Source organism: Scylla paramamosain, chromosome 3, assembly GCF_035594125.1.
Source record: "Scylla paramamosain isolate STU-SP2022 chromosome 3, ASM3559412v1, whole genome shotgun sequence".
NCBI lineage: Eukaryota > Metazoa > Arthropoda > Malacostraca > Decapoda > Portunidae > Scylla > Scylla paramamosain.
Genome location: NC_087153.1, coordinates 2,497,501 through 2,505,000, shown reverse-complemented (window position 1 = coordinate 2,505,000; position 7,500 = coordinate 2,497,501). Strand labels below are relative to the sequence as shown.

Sequence of the window (7,500 nt, the reverse complement as noted above, 5' to 3'; positions counted from 1 at the left end):
AAAGGAGGATGAAAATTAATAATTAGGATCGAGGAGCATGCTATAATGGAAATGAAAGGCTTTGTTAGATTAGGTTTGCATTAAAAAGGAAGAAAAAAAGTCTGGCAAAAGATTTCCATGTTGATGATCCACTCAAACGTAAGAATTGGTTTTGTTATTCCTGTGCTGGAGGAGTTTGTGTTTCGTTTTATGCAATTGTGTTTCATGTTGACTTTCTGCTTCAGTAGAAGTATTGACTGCTCCTCCTTTGCTGCACGAAGGAGTTTGTGCTTCGTCTTGCGTTGCTAAGAAGTCATTCAGTTTCCAAGAGAGGTTCCTGGTTCACTTTTCACTGCTTTGTTTATGTTCCTCAGATCGTCTGTCTTCTGCTTCTTTTCTTTTGTTTCAGTTGCGTAGATCAAATGAACATGAAAGAAGAACAAACAGCAGGCGTGTTGGCCTTTACGAGACTAATGAGCTGTCTGTTATCCGCTACTTCACAGGGTCTCGGAGCATTTGGTGATTACTGGATGGCTGGATAGTCAAGTCTTCTCGCTGTTCGCACTAACACTGCGGCAACTTTCTTGCTGGACACCACTGGAACATATTTACTGCACTACTAAGAGGCTCCAGTGGTGTGATAGTTCTTTTCCATAACGGCATACTGCAGTGTGTTGTGTCTGGACTATGTGAAGAGATGATGAAAATATTTTTACGTATACGCTTAAGTCTTTTACTATGGTTACATATAGCATTATTCCGTTGTGATGCCTCTTTAGTTTCCTCGTCCTGATGGTGAGATGCAGCAAGTATAGTGTCAGGTTTTCATCTTTTTTCACTGTTGGTAGAATTGATAACCTCCATTTTTTGCACTCATTGATTCGCACGCTGTCCTTCTTCTGTACTTGAAGTCGTCTTGAGCACATCCTTGTCGTTGCACAAGAGACACACATAAGGCTTCACACTACGTCTTTTTATTTATTTTTTTCCCAGCGAGTCATGAACAAGTCTTCTACATAAGGAAATATAAGAAAATAAGATCATAAAATGAACTACAAGAAACCGGTAGGCCAACAATCAGCAATTCGTAAATATTTATGCGCACCTACCATCGCTCTCCATATTTAAGCATAGTCTTTTCTTGACACTGCGCTTTAACTTGATAATTGTCATCGGTGTAAGAGAAGCAGAGCAACTACTGTACTGTTTGAACGATCAGACGCTGGCTTCTCTATCCTATTTGATATGATTCTGAAGGAGCTAAAATACTGATTAAATATGGAGATAAAAAAAATTTCATTACTGACCAATCCCTTTACTTACATATCACACACCTGCGTACACTACAACCACAGACTCATAAAACTGATGACACCTTCAAGTAAATGAGGGGGAAGGAGATCAAGAAATAGTACAAGATGACAAACAAAGAGGAGTGTGAATCCACAAAGTCAATCACCACTAGTAAAGATACCCGTCCTGGAGCTGCAGTAATCCAATAATCCGCACCTTTGTTAAGACGAAGACGCGGGTGTGTCGCAGTACTACCTCGAGCTCCAAGCTTGGCACTTGTTTCACGGGAGTCTTTTTTCCTCCAAGAAATCCCAACACTATTTATCGTGAAAATGAGAAACAGGATCGTTGTTTATTATCAATGAGAAACTGAACACTATTTATTATTAGTAAGAAATTTATTGTGACAAGTAAAATAAGGAGAATAAATGATAAATAAAGAAGGAAAAGAAAGAACTGGAACGTTATTTATTGTAATACGTTTTCCCAAATAGTATAGCCTACACATTTATTTATTTATTACATTTTACAAAGCTTGATGAATGTAACTATATGTGATACGGTCCTATTCTTTTTAATTTTACTGGTTTGTCTGTTTGCCCTTCAAGATTCTCTCTCTCTCTCTCTCTCTCTCTCTCTCTCTCTCTCTCTCTCTCTCTCTCTCTCTCTCTCTCTCTCTCTCTGGGAGTTTCCTGTCATCGCCATGTTAATCCCTGCCAGCGGGTGTCCTGAAGCTAGCGTGCTGTGTGTGCTTCGTGCTTCCCGGCCAAGCCTTCTTTTGTGAGTTGGGGAGACTTGTGGGGCGTGTGGTTTTGAGGTTGTATTCTAGTTTGTACTCTTCTTCTTCCTCTTCTTCTTCTTCTTTTTTTTTTTCTTCTTCTTCTTCTTCTTCTTCTTCTTCTTCTTCTTCCTCTTCTTCTTCTTCTTTTTCTTCTTCTTCTTCTTCTTCTTCTTCTTCTTCTTCTTCTTCTTCTTCTTCTTCTTCTTGGGCGTATTGTTTTGGGATTATATTCTGGTTTGTACTCCTCTGTTTCTTCGTCTGTTTCGTCCTCTTCCTCCTCTTTGTCGTCTTATTTGTTTTAGAAAATAAAAACCTTTGGGGAATTTCTGTGTAAACCATTTCAGTTGAAAAGAATCCAGACATCAAATAACCCGCTAAGATTGGACCAGCTCCCTCCCTCTTCCAGGCAGCGCAATAACAGATACAGTAACCGTTGTCGTGGGTGTTAAAAGCCTTCATTCCTCTTGCAACAAATGAGCGACCAAAGGAGACCACGACGAAAAAAAAAAAAAAAAATGGAAAAAAGGCAACACGAGGGAGAGGAGCAGGGTAGCAAGGTGTGTGTGTGTGTGGGGGGGGGGTTCCTTGGTTCTTCCGCCCTCATCCCTTTTAATCGCCTTTAACGACACGCAGGGAATACAGGGAAATATATTCTAAATCCCATGTTTCACGAAGTACAAGAGCACTAACAGCATCGACAGTAACAACAGTAACGACTGGAACTAAAACAACAATGATTATAACTGTAGTAATAGTAGTAGTAGTAGTAGTAGTAGTAGTAGTAGTAGTAGTAATTATTAAAAGAAATGATAATGTTGATGGTGATGGAAGTAGTAGTAGTAGTAATAGTAGTAGTAGTAGTAGTAGTAAAAGAAATAATAATGTTGATGGTGATAGTAGTAGTAGTAGTAGTAGTAGTAGTAGTAGTAATGTCTATGCATAGTAGTAGTAATATCAGTTGGTGTTGTTGTTGTTGTTGTTGTTGTTGTTATCGTTGTTGTTGTTGTTTTCATCGTCGTTGTCGTGATTCTTGCTCCCCCTCTTCTTGTTTTCGTTCCTGCCTTGTAAAATAATATAACAAAAATTAATGAATAAAAAAATACCTCTCTTACAACAAATTTGAGTTGATATTCACGAGACAAAAAAAAAAAAAAAAAAAAGAAAGAAAAAAGAAGGAAAAAAGAAGGAAAAGAAAATAATAAACTGTCGAAATGAGATAACAGAATAGTTCTTCCTTCTATCAGGGATTCTATTTTGTTTTCTTCGTTCTTTTCTTTATTTCTTTCATTCTTTCTTTCTTTGGAGGAACCTAATCTGTCGCTTCCAACTTCTCTGTCGCGCCACTAGACAATCAGCCAAGTGAGAGAGAGAGAGAGAGAGAGAGAGAGAGAGAGAGAGAGAGAGAGAGAGAGAGAGAGAGAGAGAGAGAGAGAGAGAGAGAGAGAGAGAGAGAATTTAAGTCCCTATACCTGGGAATTTTTTTCTTTTCTTTTCTTTATTTTTCATTCTTATCATTGCTCCTCCAGACATTCAAACGTGTGTGTGTGTGTGTGTGTGTGTGTGTGTGTGTGTGTGTGTGTGTGTGCAAAACTGCCAAATAGAAACATTCAAGTCTTATCAGAAACAATTCCAGCTCCTGCTACGTCCCTCTTCCTCCCAAACTCTCTCTCTCTCTCTCTCTCTCTCTCTCTCTCTCTCTCTCTCTCTCTCTCTCTCTCTCTCTCGTCCTATCATAGTCATAAGCATCAATTACTACTGCTACTGCTATTTAGCGAAAAATGTAAGCGACACAAAAGTTTCATTTGACATTCCAGAACAAAACATAATAAAAGGAAAGAAATGGACAAGAAAAAAAAAGTAAAGTGAAGGACACAAGTAATTTCACACACACACACACACACACACACACACACACACACACAGGTCATGTTATGAATGCTTAATCTGCTTTGTTGGCATGTTTTTATTCTCTCTCTCTCTCTCTCTCTCTCTCTCTCTCTCTCTCTCTCTCTCTCTCTCTCTCTCTCTCTCTCTCTCTCTCTCTCTCTCTCTCCACGTCACACTAACCCATAATGCATCGGGAAAGTTTTTTGGTCGTACAGAACACACACACACACACACACACACACACACACCATATTAGGTGAACTAACTGCATGTTTTGACGTTATGCAAAACTTTTCTTCCTTTCCTCGCGTGCAGGTGTGTGTGTGTGTGTGTGTGTGGAGAGAGAGAGAGAGAGAGAGAGAGAGAGAGAGAGAGAGAGAGAGAGAGAGAGAGAGAGAGGAAATGACAGGGCAAGAGGAAGTGGTTTGTTGCGTTGGGCGACTAAGACAGGTGCGTCGAGAGAGAGAGAGAGAGAGAGAGAGAGAGAGAGAGAGAGAGAGAGAGAGAGAGAGAGAGAGAGAGAGAGAGAGAGAGAGAGAGAGAGAGAGAGACCTGTTCTAGCAAGCGACCCGTAGTTTTTCTTTACCAGTCACAAAAAAAAAAAAGTAAACCAGCCAACTAACTAGTAAGTCTCTCTCTCTCTCTCTCTCTCTCTCTCTCTCTCTCTCTCTCTCTCTCTCTCTCTCTCTCTCTCATGCAGTGGTGCCGCTTCATCACCACACTAGCACCACTACGAAGCAACAACACCGCCTCTCGTCCAGTCAGTAACACCCATCCGTCACACAGCCTGACCGAATACATGCTGCCTGCACCTCACGCAAACATAACGCCATTACGGGGACATCTGTGGCACCGTATTAACCCTCTTGGCACCGACGGGCACAGTGCACGGAGGAAGAGATAGAGGAGGAAAGAGTTGCCAGCTAGGTAGGATATCGTGGAGCTCCTGCGACACACACACACATACACACACACGGGCAGAACCTTATATTCAACGTTCAAATAGATATTGTGTACGTGAGGCGTCTCGTATGTTATTACCAGTTATTTATTCTTGCATGCGGTGGTAGTATTAATGGTGGTGGTGGTGAAGGAGAGTGGAGGAGGAAGGGGTAATGGCCAGACTGGTAAGGACTGGTGAGTGGTGACTGGCTGCTGCCGGTCAAACGGAAGGCAAGTGGGGCTACTAGGCTATGGCGGCTCCGCGTTATTGCATATCCAGCCACTGCACCTCCACACAGCCTCCTCTACGGTCGGGAACACAGTGGCAGGACACCCACAGCCCCGGCACACACACGCCGCCCCAGGGTTCCTCCGTGTTCGCCCTCCAGCTGTCAAGCGCCGCATTCCGTATTAGCGATGTCATTAATTTCCCTCTTGTTGTAATTCTAGATGTGCTGGTGTGCCACGTCCTCCGCGCCGGCTGAGTGAAGAGGCGGCAGGGTGGCGGTGTTGCTGGTGCGCTGGTGCCGCGTCATGTTCCCCGGCGTGCTGGTGTGCCACGTCTTACACCAATAGAGAAGCAACGGTGCCGCGTCAGCCAGCTCACCCCCTACCCCCTCCCCTACCCGCAGGCGATCGGCGAGGTAGTTTAGACAAGAACTGATAAAACAGCCTCCCACAGCTCCACACAACCGCCACACAGCTTCGCCATCACACACTCTGCTACTGGGTGCCACAATTACATAATGGAACATGGTTTGGGGCGAACGAGGAGCGGCGCCGAGGTGGGCGGAGGCGGGCGGTTCGCTGTGGCGGGGCTCTGAGGTGCTGGGGTGTGATTGGGGTGCCGGGGATGGCTAGGGGGTGGGTAGGGTTAGCAGTAAGAATTTTTATGGCTATGTGCGTGCCGGCAGACCAGGCAGGACGAGTGGTGTACATGTTTGCGTGTTTCCCTGCTGCTGCTGCTGCTGCTGCTGCTGCCTTGACTTTGAGCAAGGGCACCCTCCCCCTCCTCTCTCCTCCTCACCACCACCATCCTTTCTCTTCTTTCTTCTTTTTACTTCAAGCATTATCCCCTCCTCCTTGCCCTTCTCTTTCTTCTGCGTCTTTCTCTCCGTCCTCTTCCTCCTCCTCCTGCTGCTGCTGTTGTTGCTGTTGCTGTTGTTGTTGTTGTTGCTGCTGCTGCTGCTGCTGCTGCTGCTGCTGCTGCTCCATCCTCCTCCTCCTGCTGCTCCGTCATCCTCCATCTCCTCCTCCTCCCCCTCCCCCATCTACATATTTTAATCATCTACTTGCTTCTTCTCCATCTTCAGCTTTCTGTTCCTTCTTCGCTCAAACGTTCTTTCTCTCCTCCTCCTCCTGCTTTTCCTGAAGTCACATCAAGTTTCCAGATCGATTACCAACCCGACTTTAAACCTGAGGTCCCGGCCAAGGGCGACCCACTGCCTGTTTGTGGTGGGTGTGTACGGGGGTGTGGAGAAGTGATTGTTGGTGTCCGGGGTATGGAGGGGCAGAGGTGGGTGGAGGGATAATGTGGAGGTGAGATCTTAATGTGGGTGTGTGTGGACAGAACTCCTTGTATAGGTGTATGAAAGGAAACTGCTTTTGGGTGTAGTACGTGGGTGTGTTAAGGGGAGGTAAGGGAGGGGAGATACTTGAGTGTATCTGGGGAGAGAGAGAGAGAGAAAGGAAGCTGTCTCTTGATGTGGTGTATGTACGGGAGAAAGTGTGCGAAGGGTTTGGGAGCTTATATGTTAACACAATTTTCTAATAAAAGAAGAAGAAAAAAAGTATTTTGCAACCCCTTTTCTTTTTATCATTAGGACAGTTTCCTTCTGGTTCACTTGTTTATATAATTCCTTTCATAAATATTGCAATTATTTTTGGGTCTTATTGATTTGTGTGTGTGTGTGTGTGTGTGTGTGTGTGTGTGTGTGTGTGTGTGTGTGTGTGTGGAATTTTTCAGCTCATATCGTTATCTATTTCCAGCTGTTTCAATTTTATATATTTTCAGAATTTGTTTATTTGGGTCTAGTTTTTTTTTTTCTCATGACCCTGACTTGTTGATTTGCTCACCAGTTTCATTGTTAAAGTGCTGCTCCTTTTACAGGGACAGCCGCACAGAGCTTGTACCCGCTGACACCACACGCAGTTACGAAGACTGGTAAGATGTCCACACCGAGTTTTGTTAATTGGAAGTAGGCGTGGATAATAGACAGATAGATAAACTCGTAGATACATACATACATACTTACACTGAGTAATAGAATTTATAATTGTAAAGAAAAATATTAAGTGACACATTCACCAACAACCTAATTAATTTACTATTATACTAATTAACTGAATGAATTATTAACTAACTAGCTTACTTTCAAACTAAATGACCAGCTAAATAACCAACTTGATACCAAAGAAAGCAAAAAAAAAAAAAAAAAGGATGGACGGAATTTTAATGAATGTATCATGAAATTAACCACTCCTGTTTCCATTAACCATGTTTCGAAATCGTCTTGTTGTTGTTGTTTTGTTGTTGTTGTTGTTGTTCTTGCTGCTGCTGCTGCTGTTATCGCCTTGACGGAAATGATTCACACGGGGTATCGAGTGACTGCCTTTCA

General features: G+C 43.2%; 1 long non-coding RNA gene across 2 annotated transcripts in view; it reads left to right on the top strand.

The window, feature by feature from the left end:
• LOC135089265 (uncharacterized) overlaps positions 1–7,500 on the top strand; it is a 121,910-nt gene that overhangs the window by 77,270 nt on the left and 37,140 nt on the right. Inside the window, exons 3-4 of one of the 2 annotated variants that reach the window (XR_010261440.1) lie at positions 5,333–5,526; positions 6,993–7,046. This is a non-coding gene — a long non-coding RNA (uncharacterized LOC135089265). Of the gene's footprint in view, positions 1–5,332; positions 5,527–6,992 lie in introns of both variants that reach the window. The other variant, XR_010261439.1, reaches the window with a different exon arrangement.